This window comes from Equus przewalskii, chromosome 6, assembly GCF_037783145.1.
Source record: "Equus przewalskii isolate Varuska chromosome 6, EquPr2, whole genome shotgun sequence".
Taxonomy (NCBI): Eukaryota; Metazoa; Chordata; class Mammalia; order Perissodactyla; family Equidae; genus Equus; species Equus przewalskii.
In genome coordinates, this window is record NC_091836.1 from 84,170,983 (window position 1) to 84,187,636 (window position 16,654).

A 16,654-nucleotide genomic window follows, 5' to 3' on the forward strand; every position below is an offset into this window, starting at 1 on the left:
GGCCCTGAGCCAATATCTGTTGCCAATCCTCCTCTTTCTGCTTGAGGAAGACTGTCACTGAGCTAACGTCTGTGCCAATCCTCCTCCACTTTTTGTATGTGGGATGCTGCCGCAGCATGGCTTGATGAGCAGTGTCTAGGTGTGTGCCTGAGATGTGAACCCATGAAACCTGAGCTGCAGAAGCAAAGCATGTGAACCCAACCATGACACCACTGGGCTGGACCCATGACAACCACTGATCTTTCTACTGCCTTCACAGTTTTGTCTTTTCTAGAATGTCATACAGTTGTAATCACACAGTATGTACCCTTTTCAGATTGGCTTCTTTCACTTAGTAATATGCATTCAAGCTTCCTCCGTTGTTTCCATGGCTTGATAGCTCATTTTTTTTTAGTGTCGAAGAATATTCCATTGTCTGGATGTGCCACAGTTTATTTATCCATTTACCTAGTCAAGGGCATCTTGGTTGCTTCCAAGTTTTGGCAATTGTGAATAAAGCAGCTATATATATCCATGTGCAGGTTTTTGTGTGGACATAAGTTTTCAGCTCCCTTGGGTAAATATTAAGGAGTGTGATTGCTGAATCATATTGTAAAGGTATGTTTAGTTTTGTAAGAAACCACCAAACTGTCTTCCAAAGTGGCTGTACCATTTTGCATTCCCACCAGCAATGTAAGAGAGTTCCTGTGGCTCCACATCCTAGTCAGCATTTGGTGTTGTCAGTGTTCTGGATTTTGGTCATTGTAATAGATGTGTAGTAGTATCCCATTTTTGTTTTAATTTGTATTTCCCTGACGAGATATCATATGGAGAATCTTTCCATGTGCTTATTTTCCATCTGTGTATCTTCTTTGGTGAGGTCTCTGTTAAGGTCTTTGGCCCGTTTTTTAGATCAGGTTGTTTGTTTCCTGTTGTTGAGTTTTAAGAGTTCTTTGTATATTTCAGATAACAGTTCTTCACTAAATATTTCTTTTGAAAATATTTTCTCCTAGCCTGTGGCTCATCTTCTCATTCTCTTGACATTGTCTTTTGCAGAGCACAAGTTTCTAATTTGGATGAAGCCCAGCTTATCAACTATTTCCTTCACGGATCATATCTTTAGTGTTGTATCTAAAAAGCCATTGCCATACCCAAGATCATGTAGATTTTCCCCTATGTTTGAGTTAATTTTTGTGAAGGGTGTAAGCTGTGTATCTAGATTTATTTTTTTTTGCATGTGGATATCCAGTTGTTCCAGCACCATTTGTTGAAGAGACTATCATTGCTCCATTGTATTGCTTTTGCTCTTTTGCCAAAGATTATTTGACTACATTTATGTGAGTTTGTTTCTGGGCTCCTTATTCTGTTCTAATGATGTATTGTCTATTCTTTCACCGACACCACACTGTCTTGATTACTATAGTTTTATAGTAAGTCTTGAAGTTGGTGGTGTCAGTTGTCTAACTTTATTCTTCTTGGATATTGTGTTGGCTATTCTGGTTCTTTTTCCTCTCTATTTAAATTTTAGAATCATTTGTTGATATCCACAATATAACTTGCTGGGATTTTGATTGGGATTTCACTGAATCTATAGATCAAGTTGGGAATAACTGACATCTTCACAATATTGAGTCTTCCTATCCATAAATGTGGACTATCTTTCCATATATTTAGTTCTTCTTTGATTTCATCATTTTTGTAGTTTTCTTCCTATAGATCTTGTACATATTTTGTTAGATTTATACCTAAGTTTTCATTTTTGGGGTGCTAACGTAAGTAGTATTGTTTTTTATAATTTAAAATTCCTCTTGCTCATTGCTGGTATACGTGAAAATGATTGACTTTTCTATATTAACTTTGTATGCTGCAACCTTGCTTTAATTGCTTATTAGTTTCAGTTTTTTTGTCAGTTCTTTCAGGTTTTCTATATAGATGATCATGTCATCTGTGAACAAAGAAAGTTTTATTTCTTCCTCCTCAATCTGTATGCCTTTTTATTTTCACTTCTTGTCTTATTGCATTAGCCAGAACTTCCAGTACAATATTGAAATGGAGTGGTTGCTAACATTTTCTAGAGAATTTTTTTGTGTCTAGGGGATTTATGAAGAATATGGATATGTGGTATCTTTTCTCGTAATTTCTTTGTCAGATTTTGTTTGTAGTTAACGTTGGCCTCAGAAAACAAGCTGTGAAGTGTTCTCCCTTCTATTTTCTGAAAGACTTTGTGCAGAATTGGCATTATTTCTTCCTTAAATATTTGATAGAATCATCAGTAAATTTAATAAGTATAGAACTATTCAGATTATCTGTTTCTTCTTGAATGAGCTTTTCTTGTTTGTATCTTTCAAGGAATTTTTCCCTTCATCTAAGATAAAGAATTTATTAGCATAAACTTGTTCATAACACTCTCTTATGATTTTTATAACGTTTAAAGAATGTGTAGATATATTACCTCTTTCATTCCTCTTCTAAGTTTATTTGTCTTCTCTCTTTATTTCTGTATTGTATGGCTAGAGGTTAATCTGTTTAATTGATCTTTTCAAAAAGCCAGCTCTTGGGGACTGGCCTTGTGGCCAAGTGGCTAAGTTTGCACACTCTGCTTCAGAGGCCTGGGGTTCACTGGTTCGGATCCTGGGCATGCACCTACACACCACTCATCAAACCATGCTGTGCTGACATCCCACATAGAAGAACTAGAATGACCAACAACTGTTGTGGCCAAACAAGAAAAGGAGGAAAATAGGGTGGTCTTCATGATGCAAAACTTATTCAATATAAAAAATGAACCTTTTCCTGAGATTTTGTTCGTCTTAGGCTTTGCTGTTTAAAATGATTTTCTGTGAAATGATGGATATGGTATTTGGATGTTTATTTTATTTTTTAAAAGATTTTATGTTTTTGCTTTTGCTCCCCAAAGTCCTCTGGTACATAGTTGTATATTCTTCGTTGTGGGTCCTTCTAGTTGTGGCATATGGGACGCTGCCTCAGCGTGGTTTGATGAGCAGTGCAACGTCCGCGCCCAGGATTCGATCCAACGAAACACTGGGCCACCTGCAGCGGAGCGCGCGAACTTAACCACTTGGGCACAGGGCCAGCCCCTGGATGTTTATTTTTATTATTAAATATTAATGTACCAAGTTGAAAAAGTAAAAAGTTGGTAACTTGGTGTCAGTGCCTCCGACTTAATTATTTGTTTACTTTAATGGCACTCTTACACAACCTCCAAGTCCGTGTGACTCTGGTCTCTACTGAGCATCTTAAAATGGGTCAGAGAATCAAGGCATCTCAGAATTTTACGGATCATAGCAACCAAGTACAACCTCTCTGCTAGGTCATCTTCTCCACAGCTCTGACAAAGGACATCGGGCTCTGCCCAAGGAGGGGGCTCATTACTTCTCACAAAGCATCCTATTCCATTTCTAGATATTTTTTTCTTAGAACATTTTCCTGTGTGGCAGCAAAGAACTTGATTTTTTCTTTTCCAAAAGACAACCCTTCAGATACTTAAAGACAGCAGCCATACCCTGCCAAAAGCTTGTCTTCTCCATACGATATCACCTCTCCTCTCATCTCCTTCAACCAGTGCCACCTGCCAGTGGTAGTCCGTTGATACAAAAACCAACAACCTTGGGTTATTTGGCAATCACATCATATAGTTTTTGTATATCAAACTCATAACTAATTAAAACAGCTTTGCCCACAATCACTGCTGTTTAGCTAGGTACTCTCCATGTCTATCTATGAGAAGCTGAATTTTGAATCTATTGAAAACATTGTATTTATCCTTGTTAGATTGGTACCTGCCTGCATTTCATTCAGTTATCTGACTATTGTCCCAACTCTTTGTCATCTGCTGATTTTGAGGACAGTCTGTCTATATCTATATAAGATTCTGGGAAAAAATATTAAATAGATTGGGGCCAAGGACAGAGCCCTATTACCAAGGCTGACCACAAACTCCAGGAATTCTTATCGTGGTCCCAGTCTCAAGTACCCTCTTCTTTTATCTTCAATTACTGGTACAACAAATAATCAATGGGCCTATAGAACTCCACTAGAGATTTTGACCTAATAGTATTTATTGATCACTTTTAATGCAGATATTCAACCAATTATTTGGCAAATTCCCACATTTTTGTGATTGCAGGCAAATCACAATATACTTTGTCAAACACCTGACTGAAAATAAGTAATAGCTGGTCCTCTGACAACTCAACGAAAAAAATCCCCCTTAGATTTATTGAGTAAGATTTGTTCTTCTGGGACCTGGCTGTCATTGCTTATTTTCTAAGCCTTCAAAACTACTGAATTAATAATTATTGCTTTGCTAGTGGTTGAAGTAACTTGCCTCATCTGTGTAAGTCTACACAACATCCTTCACTCATTTGTTTATTCGACAAATATTTACTGTGTCCATTATATGTCAGACACTGTTGTTGGTGCTGGCAACACAAGAGCTATCTTTATATGCACTCATCTTGTCTCCAAGCACCTTTTCTATTGATGAATTTTTTTTCATGATTTCTCAAAAGTCACTGGCTGGAAGTAATCCCGTACACATATTGTCTCAGGCCTGGGAACTTTTAATATCACTCACTCTGGTTAGCAGCTTTGATTTCTCTGGCATCCTACGTTCATGTTTTTTCTTCCACTTTATTCCCCTTTTCATCCCTTCTGCTTCCTCTCCCACTTTCTTCTCCCCATATGTGTATTCCTTCCAGGCTTGTAGATTCCCCTCTCAAAGCAAAAAAAAAAAAAAAAAAAAAAAAAGAACACACCTGTGAAGAGGGCTATTTCAGTGAATTTTGCTGACGTTGGCAAGAGATCTCTGGGGATTGCACACTTGTTAGGAGTTGGAGAGCGGAGGCTGTGATTGAATATTGGAAGTTCCAGGCACTGCTTACTATTTATTTATTCCTCAACTGGTCAGTGTAGAAGCAAAGGGATGGGAGAAAGGGAAGTGGGACAGTCTTATGAAGGGATAGGGCCAAAGCTGATGAAGCCAGAATAGTCTCTCTCCATTAATTCTTAGCCTGGTGAGCCATCTACCCCGGTTCTCTACAATGCTCTCTTTAGCTGTCACTTGACAGGATAAAACACTGTCCTCCCTGCAGCAGTGTGTGGCAAGGAATAATAGGAATTTACAATACACGAATGCAAGCAATTAACGCCACAGCATTTTATGAAATTGCAACGATTCTCTAAGCAAGAACTCCGGGGCCGCTAGTGGAAACGATGGGCTTCGCATACTTGCACGTGCTTCTGTCTCAGCCGGGATGAAGAGCTTTTTCTGTCTGTTCCATGTCCTCGGCACACTGAACGGGTTGGGTTAGGGCCGACTCTGTTTTTAGCTCTGGGTGCTTTGTGATGACAGCCCCACATTTACAAGGAAGACATTGGGATGGATGGCTGGTCATGGATGGATTTCACCAGCATTTGCAACTTTTTGAAAAGGAAAAACATGGTGCTTCCCTAGAAGCCTTTGTTTTTGTTTTACTCCCCAATTCTCAATCCTTCTCACTTGAATAAAATCCACACCCACATGTGTGTGTGCACAGGCACGCACAAGCACATACACGCTCACAGCCTGGAGCTGGTGGGCTTGGAGAACACCATTAATTATGTAACCAAGTCTTGGCGCTTTTTAAAAGTCTATTTCTTGCTTATAAATAAATGGTAATTTGTTTAAAAGCATCATTACACACAGTGTTCAGCCAGATCCCATGCATTCGATTATTTTAAATAAATGGACCATAAATGGAACAAGTTCTTTCTAATTTACAAATGATAGGAAACATTTTTCAAGAAAAAAAAAGAAAAAAGTGTAAAATTTGTTCTTAACTACATCTCATTAATGTGGAACTGTTCAATGACCTGTAAAGATTAAAGAATTAGTGAATTGGTGGAATTATCAGAATGAAAAATCTGTATAATTTTGGTTTCAATTTAAAAATCTACTAAACAGTCTAGCGACTTTAGTCTCGGATATTACTTTTTAATATCAGTTCCTACAAATGCAGTGGCGTCGGGGTTACAAATGAACTGAATGGGAAGCAACAAATAGTATGTTTAAATTCGCAGCACAACAGAGGAGCTAAGTGGGGAGGAGGAATGCCTTGCGGGGGAGGGATGGGTTATTTTTTTTCCAATAAAACAACTGAAGACATTTAATTAAGTGACCACTCTGCTAAGTGGAGCAAAAATTAATATACATAAATGCGTTTATGTGCAGCACTGTGGCTTAATTAAGAAGTAGGCTTCAAATGGAGAACCAGAGACAGCTATTTAACCAACATCGCCAGAACATCTTCCCCTCCCTAACATTTTTCCAGCAATCGCAAAGAGGAGGAGACGCAGCAGGAAGGGAGTGGGAGTCTTACCCATTGGCTGTTACTTAAAAGATGTGGCCACCCCAGCTGATGAGTGGGCTCAAGGCAAGGTGTGGCTTAAGTACCCTTTCCCCACCGCCTTCCTCGCGGGCCCACGTCAACCTCCTGCACCTCTTTGTGACTTAACCCCAGCAGGGAGGGAGGTTTCTCTTCTGAACCAGCCTCACTGGTCCCTTTCTGCTGGGAATCAATTTAAATGTTCTTTTTGAACCTTTCCTGTTGGACTATAATCCTTTTGAGGCAATGCATTATCTCTAAGATCTCTCAGTGACCTCCATCATACCAAGCTCAGGGTAGAAGCACAAAGAATGTTTTTAATCTGGGATTCCAGGCCCAGCAAACAACTTCATGGAGGCAATTTGTACTAGGACCCAGTCCATGCCCAGGAAAAGAAGACCTGGAAAGGGGATTCCTGAGGGAGTGGTCTCTAGACAGTGTGCACATGCCCCAGAGGCTGGTGTAGGCCAGGCTTCTTGTAAGAGTCAAGACCAAGGGAAGTTTGTCACTCTCAGGAAGTCGACTGGCCTGGTGCCGTGAACTGGATGTGTGTCTGAAGAACGGGGTGCTGTAACTACGGAGGAGTACATCTCTGTCCACCCTCCTACCAGTTGGAATCAGCCAAGATTGTAATGCCTGCTTCTGGAAGGATGATGGAGTGGCTTTCCCTAACTCAGGGCTCAGGTGACCGTTTGTTCAGTTTGAGGGGACAAGAAACATTGCAACCTCAAGTTCTTCCTCCTTGTCCTGCCACAAGGTGCCCTGAGAAATAAACGATGGGAGGCCGGTGGCTGGGGCCCTGCTTGGACCATGCACCCTTTGTGGGAAGGAGTCTCCCCTCTGCTGAAGGGGAAGAAAGAATACAAAGCCCTTTGCTTGGACAGTGAGTCTTGGGAACTCTTTCTCTTTTCCATCTTTATTGAGGTAAAATTGACAAATAAAAACTGTATATATTTAAGACGTGAACCGATGTTTTGAACTCTTCTCACACCTGGTGGACCATAGGACCATGTCAGGCAGATAAGGGAATCCCAGAGCTCATAATTCAGATTGGCACTCAAAAGCTGGCGAAACGTTCTTCACCGGTTCCGTGTCAGGCACTGGGGAATCACACAGACAAATCAGACTAGATTTGTGGCCTCAGGAGGCATACAATCTAAAGAAAATTCCGTTTTGGACAGACAGTTATAAAATACAACCAGGGAAATCTGAGTCAACAGCCCAGGAGTTTTGGTTGGAATTGCCCTTCCTCCATTCTAGCCTCCTTCAAACCAACCTCCAACAAACCAACCCTTCAGGAGCGAGCTTTGCAGCTGGCACAAAGCCACCACTGCCATTATCAGGCATTCGGAATTTGACCAGGTCACTTTCAAGGCTCTGTTTTGGCAGGTTCTTTAGCCTTGCCCTTTGTGGCTCTAAGTGTTCTCCTAATTTCCTTGACTATTCTCCGGCCATAGTAGCAGCCCAGAAACCATCTGTTGGACATCTTTCACCTCTTCATCTTTTCACCTGCAGTGGATATTTTCTGTTGCCCTCAATCCCTCACTTTCCCTCACTCTCCTCCGTTCTCTGGGAGTTGACCCATCAGGGCTGCCTCTGTGGCTCCCTTGACCCTGGAGAAAGGAATGAGGTTGGGAGGAGAATGGGGTCAGGGAGTTTCTTCTCTGCTCCTTCCCTTCTGAACCACTGGGGCTGGCTGTTTTCCACAGCCTTTCTCAAGAGGCCCTTTCCATCCAGCTTTTTGGTTAGTCATTCCCTGCTCTTCTCCTTCCTGCCTAGTGCTAGTGGCTCCCAGCTATTATTAGCCCTAAAGTACTGGATTATCTCCTTTCCTTAAACCCTGCTGATGCCCTTATAAATTGGTCTTTGTTAAACTCTCCTTAAATCACAAGTTCAAATGTGCTATCTCTTTACTCTCAGTTTATGCCCTTCGGTAATTTTTCTCCAGCCTTACAAACCGTGACTTTGGTTAAGAGAGACCTTGCCTGCACCCTGAATCCCCACACTAGGTCTCATGGGAACAGCTAAATGGGCCTGCAGTTAACTTAGTATAGTCTATTTTGAAGATGAATAGGCCAGACATGCTGCTAAACATTCTACAGTGTGCAGGACAGCTCCCCACAATAAAGAATGATCTGGCCCAAAATGTCAATAGAACAGAGACGGAGAAACCCTGACCTAGTGTATTGTTTCTCCTTAAGGGATCAGGAGAAACCTATAGAGATGTCTTCTGGGATTGATCTGTAAGGTTAGGGACTCAGAGTGTTCTGGGTGAAAACTTTTTTAAGAAAGACCAAAACCAGTGTAGCCAGGGCAGGAGTCCAGGAGTGTTAGATCTGAGAGATGAAGCCCCTGGTGCTGAATGTCGCTCTCCCCAGAGCTGCTTTGGCATGGTGGTCAAAGCTTGGAGCCCAGGCTGAACCCTGCTGGCCAGCTCCTTCACGCTCCTTGGCTTCTGTGCCCTCTCCCTCACATTTTCATTTGAGGTTGGAACATGAGTCCGACTGCCAAGCCTGCGCACCTTCTGCTAACTTAGCATGTCTGCTCATAAGGCAAAGAGGAAAGAATTTGGGGGAGAATATGAAGATATTGAGTTTTTGTTAACCAGGGAACAAGAGTTTCAGAAAAAGAAGAAAGCGTTGGGAAGGAGAAGCACATGGAGAGGTCTATAAAGAAGAAAGGAAGCCAAGATGCCTTGGGCTGACCATGTCAGAAGGAGCCGTAATTGCAGGGGCTGGGCAAGGAGGGGCGTGATCAAGGCCCACAGGGAAGCAATGCATGGATGGAATTGATTTGCCTCAGTATCCCAAACTTGTAAAGGTTGCTTTGACATCACAGAAACTCTGCCGTTTTCGAGAATGAAGATGTTGCTTTTTGAGAACTTCCTCAGTGGATCCCCAGCATCTGCCTTGGGGAAAGAATTGTTAGTAATCATGCCCAGGTGGTCAAGAGGAGAGGATCAGGTGCTCTGGATGAGCTGACCTGGAGCTTGGCGTGGAGGACGGTTGTAGTGGAGGAGATGTCCACAGATGCATGGCTCCTCCAAGCACGCGAGGGCTTCCAGCAGCTTTTGAAGTCAGTCAGTGGTCTGTCTGTAATTATTGATGTGCACAGTCCGCTAATCAGGGACCAGAGTCCGATGCCAATTGTTTCTTTTACTTTTTAATGGATTCGAACTCCATACCCGAGCTCAGAAAATCAAAGCACTTCTGGAAGATATTTATTAGCGGCCAAATTATAAAAACACATAGCAAACCTTTAGTTTGCATTACAAGTGTTAATATATGCAGAGCCCCGTGAATAGCTCATCTTTCTGCCTCTCTTGTATCTTAAATTTTTCATTACAAATTTCCAGGGCTTCAAAGTAGACTCTCACAGCCAGCGCCTTTTTTCTCCCTTGCATGACAAAGAGCTGTCAAAAACGGTTCCTGGGCTGGCTAGTTTCTTCCCCTTTTTTCTCTCATCTAAATGTCAAACAACTTAGCTCAAATAAAGCCCAGCATTCTTCGTCTGGTGCTTCTCAAAAGAAAAACACCACCACAGAAGCATCTACAAAGGCCCTAATTAATGTTTCTCATTGATTTGGTTTTAGTGTGATGTATTTTATGAAAAAAATATGAATCCAGAAGGCACTCTCATTAAAATCATTAGCGGCTCAACATTGGCTGCAAACAGCTTAGTGCGTGGTAGGGCTGAAGAACTCACACTCGTACAAACACACAGACACAGACGCTGCACGTGCACTCATACACGCACGTGACGTGCTTTCCAGGTCACGCACAACACACCTGGATGTGTTCACATGCAAAATCGTGTGCAAGATATGCACCAAATACCTTCACATGCATGCATATGTTAATCATTGATGCACATATGTACATACAGGTGCCTGACTATTCACGGTATGCATGCAAGCACACCAACATGCATGCATCTGATTACCCATGCATGCCCAGAATTCAGATTGCAGTATATGCTTAAACACAGAATGTGCTCATACATGTGTACACCAACTGTACACCAATGAATGTCCATGTATTGGAAGGAGAAAGGATGAGTTATGTTTCTTGGGATTATGTTCTCGGGAGTCATCAAGAAATACCAGGGTCAGTGGTTTTCCACGTGGCTATATTGTCCCTCATGAAGATTTTTTGTTGTTGTTTCTTTCTCTTTTGGCCTCCTAATTCCGTGGGCCAAAGCTATCAGACAGATCAGTAACATGCACCTGTCCAACTCTTCTACTGAGACCTGAGTTTTCTCTGGATGGGATGGAATGTTTTCTGGAGCTCTCTCTTCTAACTGGTCTCTAGACCTTTCATCATGGGAATGGAAAAGGGCAGAAAAAGAGAGGGCTTCTCAATCTTGGTAGGGTGTGGGGGAGAATTCCTTGCTTGGAAGCTACTGAAGGTGAGGTTTAGATTCCTTAGATGGCAGCTATGACCAGGGGTGGGTTTTGGCGAAACCCACATTATGTTTCCTTTCTAGAAGTCAGTTCTTGGCTAAACAAACCCAGTCTCCATCTCACATCCTGTTTTTAAAGTGTTGTTTGCTGTTTTCCAGGAACTTCAATTTTCAAGGGGCTTTCGTGACTTTTAGAGACATCTCCAGGAAGCTCCCTTCTCAACCCCACCTCTAGGACACATGCCCTCTCTACTCTCATCGTGACCCCCATGCATAGATCTACCCCTTTCTCTTGATGGCCAACGGGGATCTGAGGATATCCCCCTTGTTCCTTCTCCAAGGCCAGCCTCACTGGCTGGAGGTCAGCCTTACAATTTGGGGCCACAGCTGTTGCTACCATCAAAGAGCAGATCTGCTCTCAAGTTAACATGCTCTGTCGCTGTTTCACGTACATATATTTCTCTGAAGAACTTTTCAGGGAGGAAGTCACTGAGGCAAGGCGTGGTTTATATATTTTCAGAGTCCTCCTGTCAAGATAGTCTCTTGCCCTAAGTGATACAAGCAACTTGGACTAGATGGTGATCAGTTGGACTTCAAACCCTCAGGATTGAGACTTCACATTTTACCTTTTCCTAAAATTTTTCTCAAGTCCACAGAGAGCACAGGCTTTCTTTCAATGACCCTCTTCTCTCCTCTCCCAGGATGCTGCTGGGACCTCAATTACCCCTCTACATCTTGCACACCCACAGCTCCCATAGAGGAGGAGTTGCTAACCCGAGTGTAGAAAACCTTACATTTGAGGGCCATATTACCCTAGGGGAGGGGCCCTGTGTTCAAGGTCAGAGCTCATGCAAATGCCCCTTAACCTCTCCTCTTCCCTTGAGCTTCTTGCCTCTGCCTCCCATGTGGCATGATCAGTAGACTGGCTGTAAATCATTTCTGTCTTTCACTCCTTTAAGGTGTGAGTGACATTGGGTCCCCAAGCTTCAGATCTGAAAGGAAAGAGGAAGACTGTGTTCAGCCTTAGTTCTAAGCCTTGTTCTACAATCCTTCTTTTACCAAATTTTCGGGCCTTGGGTGCTTGCTGGCCATTAACAATATAATTGATACTTTGCTTCCTATTTGACTAGTGACCAGTGTATACCACCCCTCGGAATCCCAGAAGGGAGTAGGAATGAAGACAGCTTTAATTCATAGCATATATGAACACAAACAACTTTCAATAGCGACCCATCGAGATAAAATAAGTAATGGCTACTTTAAGCATCAGAGAGAGAGCGGGGGTGGGAGGAGTTATGTCCCAAAGCCTCTCCAAGTAATTAAAGTACAGTCTTCATGTTTTACCATTTGTCAGAACAAAGTAAATATTGGAATCTTAACACTTGCGTCCTCTCGGCTAAATATCCTTCTGTGGCTATTGCTCAAATATTGAAAATACTTGTGTAAGTTCTAGTGCAAAACAGCCATTGGAGTGATTTATGAGGAGACATAACCTGCTGCCTCCCTGAATTCATGCATCCACCATCAGAGTTCATATCAATTTTGCTCTGGTCCCCATTAGCAATATTGTCAAAAAAAAATCACAGAAAAATAACGACCCTGCACGCCAAGAAATTTAGATCCGGATATGAGCCGTAAATCTGTATTAATTTAATAGTTAAAGTGCGTTAATGCTTTGTAATATTTTTTCTTTATAGAGAACACAATAGTGAGGTCATCTGTAATAAAGATGTTAATCCTGAGCCACCTGCTAGTTTGTTTTGCCTCTTGGGGCAAGAGGACGTTAATGGATGAAATATGGCCTCAAGCTCCTTAAAATGGTGTTTTATGGCAACCTCTATGCAGGGCTATAAAACATTCACTCTGAGTGATAAAGAGTCTCAAGAAGTCATATACACTCTCCATCATGCCTGATCTGACATTAGCTTTGCTTAACTTATCACCCATCCACAGACACCCACTGGGCTGGGCAGCAAAGGGCTACCAGGAGCAGCCCCAGGGCTCACAGAGAAGGAGAGGGGGTCGTCCGGCCCCCCGGACCAGTGTTTCCAGGGCTCGGCCCCTGGGGAAGGTGTCCATTCTGGAATCTATTGCCTATTTTTTCCCCCTGATCCTTTGGTTCAGGAAAATGATCCATTGTCCCATCACTGGATTTCTAGGCAGATTTTGTCACATGCACAGGGGAAGAAAACAAAGTCATATTCATCTACCTGTCTCCCAAAGTATTTTCCTTTCCACATTGTGGAGACTACCTTTGTTTAAGTTTTAGTGGTTTCTTTCCAGAATAAACAGGTAAGCCCCATGTAGAGCCTCTCATTCTCTTTTCAATACTCAATTTTTTTTTTCTTTCTTTTGGTTTGGAACAGGTCACCTTCTCTGATAAATCCAGTGACCTATTCAGATTGTACCAGTATCCAGGTGGGAAACTTTTACTATCTCCCCAGGACTCACAGGATTAGGGGTAAACACTTTGCTTTGGCATTCAAGGTTCTTGGACTATTGCCAAGCATAGCAAGAATGCAGGACACTTGCAGTTTGTCAAAGAGCGGGTGTCCAAGGGAATAGTTCCCATATCTGCCCTAGACACACGTGGGAGTCTATCCTTGGTGTCTTCTTTAAGAGAACAGACTCCAGGGGCCGGCCTGGTGGCACAGTGCTTAAGTTCGCACTTTCCACTTTGGCGGCCCAGGGTTTGCCAGTTTGCATCCCGGGTGCGGACATGGCATCACTTGGCACGCCATGCTGTGGTAGGTGTCCCACGTATAAAGTAGAGGAAGATGGGCACGGATGTTTGCTCAGGGCCAGTCTTCCTCAGCAAAAAGAAGAAGATTGGCAGCAGTTAGCTCAGGCCTAATCTTCCTAAAATAAATAAATAAATAAATAAATAAATAAGAGAATAGACTCCAGGTGGTCCAGCGGAGGGAGAGGCAAAGCTATCTAGAAGGTCAGTGTCCATGAACTCCCCGAGGGTTTATTACAGAGACCTGCTCATCAATAATTGTGGGGCTGCCGGACAGGGGGTACAGCCCTTATGTAAAAGGAGGAAGCATACATAGGAAGTACCAGAAGGAAGGACAAGTGATTCATATGCAAGTGAGAGGCAGGCCCAGGAGGAGATTCTGCCCCCTCCTCGAAGTCCCTGATGCTGCAGGCAGAGCACAGGAAACTCCAGCCAGCTGACATCTAGGCAGGATGCTTCTCAATGTTGGTGGGATAGTAGAGCGAGAACAAGACTAGGACTCTTCAGAGGGGATAAATGGCTTGAGATCCACATGTGGGCACAGGTGCTGGCACTGCCTCTAATGTGCTTCCTTTCTGATTGGCACCAAGACCTTGGACCTGTTCAGTGATTGTAGGAGAAGGAAGATGCAGCCCACAGCTCCTGTGTGCACCTTCAGAACACCTAGGCTGGACCACGGTGGGTACAGGCTGCACATCTGTGGTCATATTCCCTCTGAATTGCTGAGAAATCCTATCTTAGCCACTGAACCACTCACTGGATGTGTACAGATGAAAAACTATAAGGGGTGGAAGTTCTCGTTGTCTTAGTTCTCTTTACCTTAGATTTTAAAGTCCTATCATCAGCTTTGCTGGTAAATACTCCTAAATGAATGTAAACACAGACCAGCGCGGGACACAATTTCCCTCCTCACCTTTATTTTAGCTGCCATTTCTTGTTCATCTACTTGCTAAAAGCCCATCTGAAATGTTATCTCATTAATCCTGAAAATAATACATAAATATTTTTACCAAGGAGGAACTTGAGGCCAAGGAGATGACTGAACTCACCCAAGATCACAGAGCTAGTCAGTGGCAGAGGTAGGATTCCACCCCAGGTCTGCCTGATTCCAATGGCCGTGATCAGAACCACGGGCTGCACCACCTCCCACGGTGCCCTAATGCTTTGGTCCTATAGTACAGGAGGGATGCGTTTGCTGAATGAAATGGAGTCGGTGACAGTTTACAATCAGCACTGCCAGAACTGGCAGGTTAACCCATCAAGTGGCTTCCAATCTCTTCTGTCTTCCTCCTTCTCAGATCCAAATCCCTCGTGCGTCGGCTTTGAGGACTTGGAAGTCCTCAAGGAGAGATGCTGGCTCTCCTGCTGCCTCTTTCCCTTCTTGCTCCCCAAGGATCACAGTCTCTGGTAGCGTTTGATTATGTGTTTACTCCTAAATCTCGGCTTAGCTCTGGGTTGAGGAAGACTATCGTGATATGATGGTTCTGTATCATTCTGCCAGGAGCTGGGGATGGGAACCCTGGGGTGTCCGGTGCCCACTTTCTTAACCCAGACCTCCTGGAAGTCGCCAAGTGGAGATGGATTCTGGAGTCCCTGGGCTGCCGAGATATGGGAAGGGCCTATGGACATTTACTGAACGTTTAGTACACACTACTTTGTGTGACATACTATGTTAAGGTCTTCGTTATTAACTGGATCCTCATCTTAAGCCTATGAAGTGAGTATTTTGCATCTATTTTATGATGCGGAAACTGAGATTCAGAGAGGTTTAACCATCAGTCAAAGGTCACCTATAGCAACTGAGCAGTAGAGTTAATTTGAACCTAGATTTGACCCTAAAGCACATGTTTTCCCCCTACCATGTAAGGAAATTTGGAATAAGCAAGAAAGCTAACCGGATATATCGGATGGAAAATAGTGTATTGTTTAGAGCACACTTGCTTGAGGTTTATCTGATTTTAGCCTTTCGCTGTCCTTGAGCTAGTTTACAATGTAAGTTGTAGATAAATGATAGCACTGCAAACTACTTCTTATCCTTAGAGATGCAAATGAATTCTTGCCAGTGTATGTTTAATTGACTGTCCCCCTCCACACCCTTAAAAAAACCAAAACAAGACAATTTAACATCAATTTGTAAATTCATTTCAACATTCCTTTACTCTGTATCAGTTTATGGGTCTTTAATTTCTCCTTGGAAATCATCTTTTTCAATTCTTTCTTTCACACATGTTCATTTTATCTTTTATACTCATGTATATCTGAAATTCATAATTTTGCCTTTTTTAGAAAATTATCATTTAACAGCCATGTAGTCAAAAGGCAGGGTTCAGGATAGGATGGCTACCCAACAAGCCCAATCTCTGCCCAGCTGGGTTTTGTAAATTTGGAGCAGACGAGGGGAATTAAGAGACAAGAAGGCCCATCGTCTCCACCGTGGGAGCCAGGCTGGATAGCCTAGTTATTGATTAAAGGAATCACACACCACTGCTATTTATAAATCCAGGGCTCCAAAGAGAATGTTTATTTTTCCTGCTTTTAATTATTGAACATGAGATGCCAGTGTTGTTTTGCCAACAGCGGCACAATAGGTCTCTAATGAAACTCACTGAGCTACTAATAATTAAACCATCAGACAGAAGTAACCAGTGCAGTGAGATATCAATTAACATTCTTCAATAATTACTCTTTTGTTTTGATTGTTTTAAGGAAAACTGTTTTTGATGTTATTTCTTCAAATTTATCACATGGAACTTCCACCTCTGATGAAACTGCTCTCAGGCCTGGGCTCTGAAGTCAGACATTTCCCAGTTCTAATGGTCGTTCTTTCACTAACTATAGGACTATTCAGTTCCCTTTTCTGAGACTGAATCCTTTCATATGGAAAGAGGAACTGATAACAGTTACTCGGAAGAATTATTGTGAGGCTAAAATAGGATGATGTAAGATCAAGAGCCTAACTTGTGCTTAGCATTGTTAAAAAAGACATAACAGGCCCAAAATGGAGTCACTTGTGCTAAACTCACATCACCAAATCAAGACTTACTGCCAAACTTAATTACAGTTTCCATCTCTCCCAGGAGTGGAATCTTCAACTAGCCGATTTGGAATTAGCTGGTCAGCACTAGTGAGGTAACCTGCCTGATAGCTC